Genomic DNA, 13,837 nt, shown 5'->3' with positions numbered 1-13,837 from the left:
TTATTATTGATCCAAATTACTATAATACCATCCTAACATAATTATAGAAAACCTTTTTCATAATTGATCAAATTTACTATAATATTTTTCCTACCATAATTACGAAAATGATTTTATGAATACTTAATAAGAAGTTGACATGTGATACTTTTGTTTCAAAATTAATAACATATATTAAAACAATCCTTTGATAGTTACTATAATAGCCTTTTGTTTATTTGATATCGATGTGTGTTCAAATTTACTATAATATTTTTTATCATAATTATAAAATACTTATTTTTTTATAATTAATTAAATTATTATAATACCCTCTTACAATAATTACAAAATATCCCTCAAAGTATAATTGACTAAATTACAAAAATAACTTTCCTACAAAAATTATAAAAATACCCTTACCATAATTGGCAAAAATTTTCTATAATGCATCTCATATGAAAATGCTTTTATGAGTACTTCATAAAAAGTTGACATGTGATACTTTGTTTCAAAATTAATAACATATATTAAAACAATTCTTTGATAGTTACTATAATAACTCTTTGTTTATTTGATATGATATCGATATATGTTCAAATTTACTACAATATTTTTTTACCATAATTACAAAATACTTATCTTCTTATAATTAATTAAAATTATTATAATATCCTCTTCAATAATTACAAAATACCCCTCATAGTATAATTGACTAAAATTACAAAAAAATATATCCTATAAAAATTACAAAAATACCTCTACCATATTACTATAATGCATCTTATATTGAAATGCTTTTATGAGTACTTCATAAGAAGTTAACATGTAACATTTTGTTTCAAAATTACTATAATACTTTTATTAAATTATATATTAATTTTTAACATAATATAAAATTAACCACATATTAAATTATTAAAATATTATTACAATTGGTTTATGAAAATTTGACATGCGATATTTTATTTAAAAATTACTATAATACCACTATTAAATTACATATGAAATTTTAACATCATATAAAATTAACTACATACTAAATTATCAAAATACTATTGTCGTTACTTCATAAAAATTTGACATGTGAAATTTTGTTTGAAACTCACTATAATAGTCTAATTAAATTACTTATTAAATGTTAAATAATATATACTGAAATAATTCCCATTGAAATTACTATAACACTTTTTCATATATTTGATATGATTTTAACATGTATCCAGTTTTACTATAATGCCTTCCAATTATAATTAGGAAAATATGACTCTTTTCATAATTAGCCAAAAATATTATATGTCTTCCTACCATAATTATAGATATATCTTTCCTACTATAATTAACCAAAATTAATAAAATTAAAAAAAAAACTTTTTTACTATATTTGATCAAAATTATTATAGTATCCCTTATACCATACTTATGAAAATATCTTTTTTCAAAATTACTATAATGCTTCTTATATCATAATTACGTAAATATTTTTATGAGGGCTTTATAAGAAGTTGATATATGACATTTTGTTTTAAAATTATTATAATAACCATATTAAATTACGTATTAAATTTAATATATTATAAAATTAACTACATTAAATTATTAAAATACTCTTATCATTACTTAATAAAATTTAATATGTATCATTTTATTAAAAATAATTAAAATTAAATGATCAAATAAACTAAATAATTATAATTTTATTAAAATGAAAAAATTAAATAATTTTATATTTAAAAATAAAAAATATTTAATCCTCAATATAGTGGCGATCGCACGCTAGTCTAACATCAAAAACACCCACAACACCAAAATGCAAAACTTCTCCCCTCCGCCTCCAACCTTTCTAACGGCTCAGTCACGGGCGCCAAACAAAAGCATCCCTGAACCAAAATTTTACCCCCCCAAAAAAAAATCTCTTCTCTCTCACTCGTCTCCTCAACCGTCTAGATACTATCATTTTTTTTCTTCTCCACTATGAAAAAAAAAAAAAAGGCCTTTCTTCACTTATTTTTCTAATATCTCTCTCTGCTCTCCCGATGCCTTAGCCGCCTTCCATTGCCGGAACCCCAAAGGGCAATAGCTGGGACTCGTAAAAGGGGAGGAAACAAGGCAAAAGTTAAGAATTTAAGTTTAGGAGATCTTGTTCTTGCCAAAGTCAAGGGTTTCCCTGCTTGGCCTGCCAAGGTCTCTTCCCTTTTATTTGATTATTATTGCTACTTTTTTTACCCTGAATTATGGGTATTTTATATTTTGATGATTATATTTTTAATTTCTTATATGTTTATTTGAACTTATGAATTTGAATAAATCCATGATGAGTTTGGGATTTTTTTTTTTTAAGTTTTGCATGATGTAGGTAAGTTTATTTTATGCTTACATTGTCTTGCTTTGTATTTTATTTGTTGGTTTTGTACTCAATTTGTTTCCTTTAGTAAATTTTGTTTATTTTGTGAAAGGCCTATTTTTGGAGTTAAAAGTTTTGCCATGCGTATGTTAGCTGATTGTGTTTTTAGTGTTTCAGGTTTGGTACTTTGCCTGTTTATCAATTGGGTTACTTAATGCAACTATACAAGTTCTTTATTTTGGGTCTGAAAAAAAAGGGACAAATATATGAATTTTTTTATTGCATGCTAGATTGATTTGATCCTAGAAAGTGTCGTCAGAAATTTAGCGAGAGATTTTCAATTTATTTTTTTGTTTTTATTATTTTGTTACTTAGAACTCAGTTGGTTTTTTGCGATTTTGGTTTACGGTTGGTTTTTGAGGTAGGTTCTATGGGTTATGAATTTCAGATTAGCCGGCCTGAAGATTGGGAGTGAGAACCTGACTCTAGGAAATATTTTGTCCAATTCTTTGGAACACGAGAAATGTAAGCATACTTATGTTCAATTTGTACATGTTTAGTGAATAAGGGAGATGGCAACGTGATGAATAAAGATATGTGATATGTCTGTTTTATGGTTTGCATCTGTTTTCTGGTAGGAGGGAAACCACATTTTACCATAAGATGGAACATGAGATAAATACATGAAAGGTGTTACGGGATAATTTCCGTGAAAAAAATATTAATTTTGTTGTATTCCAAGTAACTTGTTACCTATGCCGATCCTAGCAGACAAACCTTGATGTACTCTTTTTAATTTCCTGTCAATGTTGTTCACATAGGGTGCTTGCTGACTAGAGAATACATTGAAACTGACTTGATTTATTCTATCTCCGTGCTGTTTGTATACATCGTTGCTTTTCTTTCCATCCAGCTCCCATGATCAAGAAATTGTAGAATGCACATTGTGATTACAATAGGGGAAAAATTGTAATCGGGAGGGCTCTATGTGAGTCCTTTATGTGTTAAAGTACTGAACTCTAGGCAGCTCTGTCATTTAGCTTTAGATTGCATAATATAAACTCATGGAGCTCACCATTCTAATGTTCAGGGAGTACTATTTGGCAGATGTGATAGCCATGCAGATTATCTGGGAAATTTACGTCCTATAGTTTTTTAATATGATAATTTGAGAAATAGTGAGATGTCCTTTAGCTAGCCAAGCTTTTCAATCTAGGATGCAGAAAACCAAATAATGATACAATGACAAATGGTGCAATATTTTTCTACTTCTACATGTTCTTGATATAGCATGTGCATCTCATGTTGCCTTAATTAATCTTTTTAATGTAATTTTAATATTTGAGTTATTATTTCTTTTGGTCTTTCCTCCATTTTGTGGTGGTTGTTAGCTAAGCAGCTGATGTTAGTTGATGAGGCTGTCTTGGACTTGTGTTGTGCTCAGGAACATTGGTATAGCATATTTGGGTTAGTTAGGATTGGAGGTTCAAGTTTATTCCTAATCTCCAGTCTGTTACCAAAGGAGTTAGATGCTATGTAGATGTTGAATTTGATAATTGTTAAAATCTATTTAGTGGTTTCATTCTCAGACCATTTTGTTACCTTTTCTCATAATTTAAGTATTTTTTTTTTTTGTTGATGTCAGCTTATATGGGCAATTATGTGTGCTTTACTCATGATTGGTTTGGCTTCTGAAATATCTATCTTCTCTACTTTAGAAAACTGAAGTAGGTGAAACATGGATTGGGAAATTAGATTTTATCCTTTATAGCCAATGGAATGAGTTTGTGACAGCTAACGGTTAAGCTCCAAATTGAAATTTCTGCTTGCAGAAGGTGACAGGTCTATATAAGAAAAATTATTTAACAGATCAAAACACCTATTTTAAATAATTTTATTTGTTATTATTATTTTCTTAAATACTCTATTTCAACAATGCTTGGGCTCTTAATGTATGTGTATTTGTGGCTTGTAGTGAATGTTGAAGTCATATTCAAGAAAGCAACGTGTTTAGCTTAATTAGTAGGCATGATCATTTCTTTATCACTAAATTGTAACTTGCTGAACTTGAAAGTTGGTGTAGCTTTTTGGGTGTTTGAATTGAATGGCATTGCAATTTTCCATTTTTTTTTATTGTTGGTGTTAAACGGATTTGTGATTTAGTTATTTTATTATGCTATGTTATTCTCACATATATTTTGACATGGAATTTTAGAATTATTTTTTAAATTTATTGTTGATAATGACCATTCTTGATGGAAGACTTATTCATAATATGTGGCTGTAACACATTTAGGGCACAATAATGGATCTTTATTTTGTACAATGGAACTTTTATGTTTGTATAATGGATCTTCTTGAATGTTGATTGGACAGTTTCTGTAGCTACAAGTATCTTGAAAAGAAATAAAGTTCAAACCAATCTTGTATATAGTTGGAAATATAAGGTTTTCAGTTTTACTATCACGTCAAGGTTTGCTTGAATAAATTACTTAAGTTGTGTCTGAGTAGCCTTCCAAATTCTAACCATGAATTGGAGGAGCATTTCTGGTTCTGTTCATACTCTCTATGTTATAGTTGAGCAGTTTGAGATTTTAGGTGAAGTTTGTTGGGCGTCAACATGTGGTGGTTTAGATATGGTATGCTGGGAAGCCTTTGAGTAATGGCATTTTAACCCTGAAAATAGGTACAGCTGGAGTTTTCCTTAGAACATTTGCATAAGTGGTTTATTTATGTGGAACCATCGAAGTGGTTTTGGGAATATTTTGTTTTTTGGAAACTTTCATAAGCTCAGGGCTTCTTTTGGGAATTTTCCTTTCTAAATTCTTGGACATTTTTTTCCATCCATATTTGCATATTTTTAATCATGCTTAAGCTGTGAGGCTTAATCCTTAAACCTTGGATGGAAAACTTTATTCCCTTTTGGATCATAATTTTTAGATGATGATGCTTCTGCTACTGAATTATGTAGAAGACATTTTAATTTGTTGAATTCTTGTCTTTTGTTTATTTTTTAATACTTGGTGATGTATTTTCTCATATTCCTTTAGGGCATCATGTTCATGCACATGTGAGCAAGTTGATAAATTTAAATATCTGCATCTTTTTTTTCCTTAAAGATAGTGTTTATGTAATTGGATTTTCATATTTCATTATTGAAGTTTTTGACTCTGCATTTTTAGTGTAAAAAGGAGCAATGCTTTTCATCCCAGCCAAGAGATGTATGCATGCATCATTATTTTCTCTTACACTACTCTTTGAACTTTAGTTCACTTGTGTTCTAGTTGCTTATTTTTCTCCCTACGTTTTTCTTCTTTTACAGAGCTTTTGTTGCACCTGGCGATATTCAAGCATTTACTATTGAGACAAAGAGTAAATTTTTGGCTAAGTGTCAAGGTGTTAAAACTAAGTACTTTGTCCAAGCTGTGAAGGAAATCTGTGTGGCATTTGATGAATTACATAACGAGAAGTCCAGTGGTTTGAGAGATGGAACTGATAGATCAACACCTGGCTGTGAGGCTTCATCTGTTGATGGGGTTGAGGATGATGATGCAGAGGCTGACTTAATGAATGGAACAGGTGCACTAGCTCTTGGCACAGAAACCACTAGTGACAGAAACGGTTATCTTGCTTCTAATTTGGGCTGTTCATGTAGAGGTGAGAATAATAATGACGATGTAAAGTCATCAATTTCAGATCATGTGGATGATGGCTTATCTCTGGTTATGTCTTCTGGAGGGAAACAAAAAATATCAAATGGTGAACAACCTAAAAAGGAGGTGTTATCTTCATCTTTTGATGAGCCTTCTCATATAAAGGAGGAATTCTCTGATGATAAAATTGCTACTGTCAATTGTACTAAGAAAACATTGAGGGATGCTCAGAAGTCAAAGAAGATGGGTCCTGGGCCAAAGAAAAGAACTGAGGAAGGACACAAAAGCAGCAGCTCAGCCACAACATTATTGAGGGATGATAAATCTGGTGGTTGTCTTGATCGGCCTGACTCTGAGGAGCAATTGAAAGATAGAGTAAAAGGCAAAGTCTCTGGCAGTGCTGTAAGAAAATTCTCACCAGATGCTCTCAACTCAGATTCTAATTACACTGGTAGTAAAAATGCAAAGGAATTGCTGAAAACCAAAAGCAACTTCAATGCTGAGGATGAAGTACGGGATGCTGTGGCCAATTCCAAAGGTGAGACTACCGGCAAGAAAAAAAGGGGAGAACCTGGACTTGAAAAGCCAAAATTGGGAACAGATGAAATTTTACATCCTGCCAAAAATTCAAAGTTTGTAGATATGAAAAATGATGCTTCCCAGGGATCTCTTGCCAAAAACATGAAAGATTCTCCAAGTTCTAATAATGTCAATAACAAGGCAGTTAAACAATTAGAGTTGAAAAAATCCACATTGCATATTTTAGCATTGAGAGTCCCAACAGCCATTACATTTCTGGTGATGAAGCTATGCTGCCCTTATCAAATCGCCATTGGCGGGCACAGGAGGCAATTTCTGGTTCTGCCACTCTTATTTCCGATGATAAAATTTAAAAAAATCTTGTTGAGACACTTACAAGTTCTAGTAATGTGAAAATTCCAGCTACCCAGTTGTCCAAGAGGCAGAGAGCTGTTTGCCTTTTTGATGAAGATGAAGAAGAAGATCCCAAAACTCCAGTTCATGGAGGATCTGCCAGGAATGTCAAGGTAACTTCTGTTGTTTCAAAGAGCATTTATGTAAGTCATGCAAGTGCTATCAATGCTCAACATAGTGTTGGAGATTCCACCCAATATGAGAATAGTGATCCTAAGGAGGCTTCTTTACGATTAGCAAATGATTTTGTGTCACCTCTTCAACCATGAACTGTTGAAAGGAGGCCTTCAACGAAGTCTCCTTATCTGGTTTCTGCCACCAAAGAAGTTGTTGAACAACACAGAACTCCTAAAGCTACTGTTAAGGTTTCCAGTCATGGAACTCAGAAAAAGGCTCCATCTGGCTCTGTTAAGGGATCGGATGTTGTTTCTGATGGTCCAAAGTCTTCTCAAAATCAGGTTTTGAGTCAAAGATATAGCCCAGCTTCTTCTGTAGGAAGACTGAAATCTACTCCAAAAGTAATTTCATGTATTAATGACACTGCTTTTGTTACCGAAACTTCAATGGAGTATGGCTCTGCATTATCTGTGTTGTTGTTATTATTTATTATATCTAATTAACCATTTTTAGAGCTATTATATTAATCTTCATTTCATATTGTAGACCAATCTCTTCCTGTACAGATTGGATGTCTTTAGAGAAGATAGAAGTGGTTCGTTGATTGATTTGAAGACTCTGGATTCTGCTATGTCTATGAAGCATCTTATTGCCGCTGCCCAGGCAAAAAGGAGACAAGCTCACTCTCAACAATATTCTCTTGGAAATCCTAGTTCTGTTTTTGTGTCAGTGTCTAATATTCAGGGGGCAAGTCCCAGTCCTGCAGTTCAGCCTTTTGTATCTGCAATCTACAATGCAATGCAGCCTGATGTGCAGGGATTTGCTTATCAAACAAACCTAGATTCTCCATCAACTCTTGGTCCCCAGTCAGGATCCCAAAATCAACAGGATACTGAAGAGATCGAAGAGAGAAGATCTAGTTCAGGACACATGGCACCTGGAGGCTCTCTCAGTGGTGGTACTGAGGCAGCTGTTGCATGGGATGCTTTTGAAGGAATGATAGAGACTTTATCAAGGACTGAAGAAAGTATTGGACAAGCAACTCGCCTTGCTATTGATTGTGCCAAGTATGGCATTGCAAATGAAGTAAGTTAAATAATATGCATATTTATGTTTGGTGTTGGTTCAACAATGTCAAGATGAGCTTGTTTAACCCCAGATTTATATATTATGATTTTTTATTCTGTTTTAAACAAAATGGTAATTATTGCATATGATGTTCATGATGGCAAAATTCTATTGAAGACTACTTTTTGGAGGGAGTCTTAGAATACATTATTTGTATGCAGGTTGTTGAACTTCTCATCCGGAAGTTGGAAAGCGAGCCCAGTTTTCATCGTAAAGTTGACCTGTTCTTTCTTGTTGATTCAATCACCCAATGTTCACATAATCAGAAAGGTTGGTTGTGCTGTCTTGATGAATGTGTTCAATTACTCTCTAATACTGAATTTATTTGGTGCAGGCATTAAGAAAAAATGTTTAGTTTTATTTGGAAAAGGGTATAGTTTATCATTTTTCTTGCTGGTTTAGCATTATTTTCTTAATATTTGTTATGACAAAGAGTATTCTTACTAGGTGAATTCTCCTTTAGACTTTGGAACGAGTGCATGTTTATTTTTACAAAAACACTCTTTGAATTGCTCTTTAACTTGTGCACACATGCTGAAATAGTCATATGTGATCTATTGTTGCAGCAATTCATGTAAATGATTGTGGTTAATGTTTATTTAGGCATTGCCGGTGCTTCATATATCCCTACAGTTCAAACAGCATTGCCTGTCTCCTTGGTGCAGCTGCTCCACCTGGAGCAAGTGCTCGTGAAAATCGTCGTCAATGCCTCAAGGTATATTATTTTTTTTCAATTGTAAGAGATTATTCGTCTTTTGTTTCCTTTCCCCCACTCTCTTGAGGATAAAGGGATCTTTGTCTATACCAGGTTTTATGGTTGTGGCTTGAGAGGAAGATTTTACCCGAATCTATTCTGCAGTGTTATATGGACGACATTGGAGTTTCAAATGATGATACAATTTCTGGATTTTCCCTATGGCGCCCGTCACAAGCTGAACGTGCTATAGATGATCCTATTAGGGAAATGGAAGGCATGCTTGTTGACGAGTATGGCAGGTCTGAAAACACTTTCAACCATTTACACCAAATTATTATAATGATAACAAATATAATATCTACTATATTACCATTGAAGTTTGGTTTTTGTTTTGGTTTGGTTTCAGATATATTTGAAACCAAACTAAGACCAAATTTACTTGTCAGTTTGATTTGCAGGCCAAACTAAAACTTTTTGCTTTTCAAACCAAACCAACCAACCCATATTGGTCACTTTAATCTGATATTCAGCTGAAACCAAATTAGGAACACACCATTTCGCTGATATGCCACTGTTGTTTGATCTGATTTGAATATAGAGCTACTATGTTTTTAGTTATCTTGCATAATATTTTTTTTAAATTACTAAATTTGAAGTTAGTTCAGTGTTTCTTGTAGCATTTGTGTCCCATCCTCTAGTTTCTAGTGTTTGTCACTTGAAAGGGATATGAACTTTCTGACATCAATTTTGTTGGTTCTTATAAGCAGTAATGCTACATTTCAGCTTCCTCGCCTTTTGTCTTCTAATGCATTTGAAGATGAAGAGGAAGAAGATCTTTCAAACAGTCCTTGCAGAGATTCTGCTGATGCATCACCATTAGAACCAGCTCATGCTTTAGGAGAGTTAGAAACATGTACAGTTACTCCAAGTGACAGGCGTCATTGCATCTTAGAAGATGTGGATGGTGAGCTCGAAATGAAGATGTTTCTGGACACCAGAAGGATGATCGACCATCATTGACAAATGATAGTCTTGAAATGGACTTGCAGCAGCAGGGCACTGATAGTATCATGGAACCGGCTTCAAATACCTCCAATGAATTCCCTCCTCTACCAGAGGGTTCCCTGCGATTGCCCCCTGATTCTCCTCCATCCCCACCACCTTTTCCACCTTCATCACCCCCACCCCCACCCCCACCTCCATCATCTCCATCTCCACCTCCACCTCCACTTCCACCTCCTCCTCTACCAACACAACTACCTCCTCCCCCTGCACCACTTTCCTACCCTTCAGTCTTTATACCTCAACCACCAATGCCAACTCAACCTTCACTGCTATCTCAATCCATGCTACCGCCCTAGTCATCAGTACAGTGTTGACCACAGTTGGCATATCAACCACCTGTACCTCATGAACTCTGGCGCACACCAAATGTGAGACTCCTAATATGCCTTCTTTGCTTGTTATGGAGTATGTTGATACTTTTTTATTTATGTAACCTATGCCTTTGTAAGCAGGGTAATCAAATAGTTCAAATGGCTGGAAATACTCCTCTTGGGGGCCATATTGATGCTGGTGTGAAAAGCGAATTGTTTCCACAGGAATCACCTTGCTTTCCAACAGGAGTCTGCAATTCTTGAGAGCCTTCTGGATATAATTCTTCAAGGCAACTGGAATATGGACATAATGAAATGTACTTAAATGACCAATCCTCTCAACCAAGTCAACAGTTTCAACCTGGTAATGCAGCCTTTGTGCAAATACCTTTACCCCCTAGTCTGTCACAAACCTCATCTAGCCATTTCTCATTCACAAAGCCCGCTATGCCTCCACATTATTAGCATTCATGTCCTCAATGCTCTCTGCTTGCAACATGATGGCCGAAGGCCATTTGTTGCTGATGAACAGTGGAGCATGCCTGCAGGAGAATATGACACTGATAATCAGTGTGATGGGTGGATAGCAGGAAGAAATCCATCAGCTGCTGGTCCATTGTTTGTCCAGGAAGGTATGCATTATCTTGTCCTTAAAACAAAATTTTGGCTTGAGTGTTTGACTCATTGTAAATTTAAATGAAATTTGTAATCCTAATCCTTATGAAGTTTCCATGATTATCAGATGGATGTTTAGGGGCATTAATTTGTGTTTTTGATCTGATCATATTGTTATTTCCTGCAAATTAAACATATGCCCATTTATGATGGTGGCAATCAAACCTTCACTCATTTCAAGTGTTTCATGTTGTTGTGATGGATCCTCTACCAAACTAAAAGAGAAAAATCCAAATAATATAGAACATGCAGACCATATAAATATGAAAAGCATGCCTTGTGCAGTATCTGAAAATTTTCATTGCTATTTGTAGGACACTCTTTTACTATCCCCTTATTATCTTGCTTTGAACTGATGTCATGGCTAATTTCTTACTTTTTTTTATGAGTCTTTGCTGGTATGGAATCTCTTTTAAGAACTCACAGATTTAAGTCCATGAATAAGTATGTGAAATGTTCTGTTGTTTGTACTTCTTCATGCATATTTTATGTGCGTAGCCTCCTCTTTCTTGTGTATATCCTTAAAGTGTTGATAAGATGAATATATGGGTCCTCTATAGATAGTCTCTACCTTTTGATGACACTTATGTTAATTCTTTGGCAGGTTACTTTAAAACACCTGTTGAAAGACCACCCTCAAATGAGATGGGTTTTCTGATTGCTTCTGCCAATCATTTACCAGCTGGAGCTCCAAATTTGGGTACTGCAATTTTTAATTGCTGTCTTGGTTTGCTTTTAATTTTCTTCTTTTGCTAGTTAAATAATCAAGCACCAATTAAACTAGAGAATGACTTCATGATTGTATCTTTCAGGTCATGGTATTTCACAAATGTTGCCATGTCAACCAGACACGTGTGTTATCAATTGTTGGAGGCCAGCTTGAGAATGAAGAAATAGTCTCATTAGGTACTTAGTATATTTTCGTACTTATTTGTTAATGAATCTCAGCCTGAATATTTCATCTTTTTTTATTATTATGAATAGAAAGCTTTGTCCTTGTTATTAAGTGAAAGTGAAATTTTTTGTTTTGGAATTTGTTCATCTTTTTGTTGATTTTGCTGGTAAACTACCATTTAGTATAATCTGAAGTTGGAAATTTGTGCTCCTGTTGTTGCAAGAATAGAGAGTATTGTTATTGTCTTTGTTTGGTCACATGTAATCTTCTTGCTTAAGTTTACAAATTTTTCTTTCATTGTCATTTTCAGCTACAAAAATAGCGGAAATTTATTCTCCAGTGTAGAAAAAAGATGCTAATAAACTTTTATTTTATTAAACTTTTCATATGATTCTTTAACCAAATAATAATAAGATTAAATAAAAGGGAAAGAAATAAAAATGAAATTTTAAGTATAAATAATCCCATTTAAACTTTGTCTAAAAGTTAAGAAATTTAGGTGATCTCTTTATATTTAAGGACTTGATTTCAAATTTGCATTTCATCATCTAGCATGATGTTCATTTGCATAAGTTTATTTTGAGATTATTGTTTGTATTTAATTCACATGCTCATGTCTATTAATTGTTATTATTGTTTCTCGGTTGATTATAACATCATTCTTTTTGCATAAAATTTTTTTTCATGGAAATTGCTATTTAAAAAATGGATTTTGAAATGAAATAATATAATATTTCAAGGAAAATAATTTTTGATATCTTGCTTAAATATTGGAGAGTCACTAACAGTTATCATCTAAAAAGAATGTTATTTTCATTTTTAAGGAATATAATAATGAATCTTAAGCATAAAAAATTATCTTTAAATTTTACCTAGATGTTAAAAAATTTTTAGCTAATTTTTTAACCTAAAAATTTGCACAATTTTAAATAATTTGTCACTTGAAATTATTTTAAACAACCATTGTAGCCTAATTTGAAGAAAACAAACACGTCCATTTTATGGGTTACAATATACCAAGGTTTTTTCAATTTCAAATCTCCAAATTTAGTTTTGGTAATATTTGATGTTATATAATCTCATATATTTAAAAGCTTGACCGAACTCACAATAAAAGTTTTTTATCTTTCCACGGGGAATAAAATGTAGCAGGAAGCCACAAGGAAAGTGTGGAAAGAATTTTTTAACCCACACTCCACGATTTTATGACTCATACTTTGGACTAAAGTATTAATTACAAAATGACAAAATGAAAACCCAAGCAGCAGTTGGAGCCGCCAATTTGTCCGTTTTGATTATATTTATTATTCACCCTGTCTCATTTTTTTATTTTTTATTTTTTTAGAATGTCCTAAATTTATATCTTTTCTTTTTTACCATCTAAAACAGTTACTTTTTATATTTTAAAATTATTTTTATGATTTTTTTATTTTTTAATATTAAAAATCATGAAACTTTAATTTTATAAAAAGAATTTAAATTTTAATATTAAATACATTAAAGTCAACTTTTTTCTTAAATTCCATAAAAGTCAATAAATGACAAATATTTCGGAATGGAAGGAGTATTAAAATATCAAAATTATATTGAAAGCAAAATAGATTTTCTTTAAAAACAAAAAATAAATTTACATTTAAATTCAAATAAATAATCTTTAAAAATATATATTTTTTGAGAAATATTACATAACAATTTTAAGCAAATTCAATTTAAAATACACAGTTAAAATTTTTATCATTTCAAAACATCGACCAATTTAAAGTTAACATTATTAATTAAGGATGAAATATTTAAGTTAATAAATTATCAAAGGCATATACATTTATATATTTATATAAATAAATATAAATAAAGTATAATTTTTTTCCTTAATTAATAGCTCATATAATTTTTTACAATTAAAATTATGTAATTTAGCACTATGTTATTAATAGACAAATCTAAACATTTGGTATTCATTGTTTAAGAAAATATGCAGACACACATATCCCATTTAATTAACGTGAATATGAAGGTAATGTCAATATCAAGATACTTTCA

The 13,837-nt window shown here is 32.1% G+C and overlaps 1 pseudogene across 1 annotated transcript; it reads left to right on the top strand.

Moving 5' to 3' along the window:
- Positions 1 to 2,007: 2,007 nt before the first annotated feature.
- Positions 2,008 to 12,006, top strand: LOC111286981 (ENHANCER OF AG-4 protein 2-like; annotated as a pseudogene). Its single transcript, XR_016334687.1, has 11 exons — positions 2,008 to 2,163; positions 2,772 to 2,848; positions 5,646 to 7,477; positions 7,593 to 8,112; positions 8,316 to 8,424; positions 8,758 to 8,869; positions 8,963 to 9,150; positions 9,619 to 10,284; positions 10,369 to 10,859; positions 11,507 to 11,602; positions 11,715 to 12,006. The product of XR_016334687.1 is annotated as an ENHANCER OF AG-4 protein 2-like (transcript).
- The last annotated feature ends 1,831 nt before the right edge of the window (positions 12,007 to 13,837 follow it).

The sequence above is a fragment of the Durio zibethinus genome, chromosome 27 (genome assembly GCF_047325235.1).
Source record: "Durio zibethinus cultivar Kanyao isolate XHJ-2024 chromosome 27, ASM4732523v1, whole genome shotgun sequence".
Classification (NCBI taxonomy): domain Eukaryota; kingdom Viridiplantae; phylum Streptophyta; class Magnoliopsida; order Malvales; family Malvaceae; genus Durio; species Durio zibethinus.
Note: the sequence above shows the minus strand (reverse complement) of the source record. Positions and strands in the feature narration are given on the sequence as shown.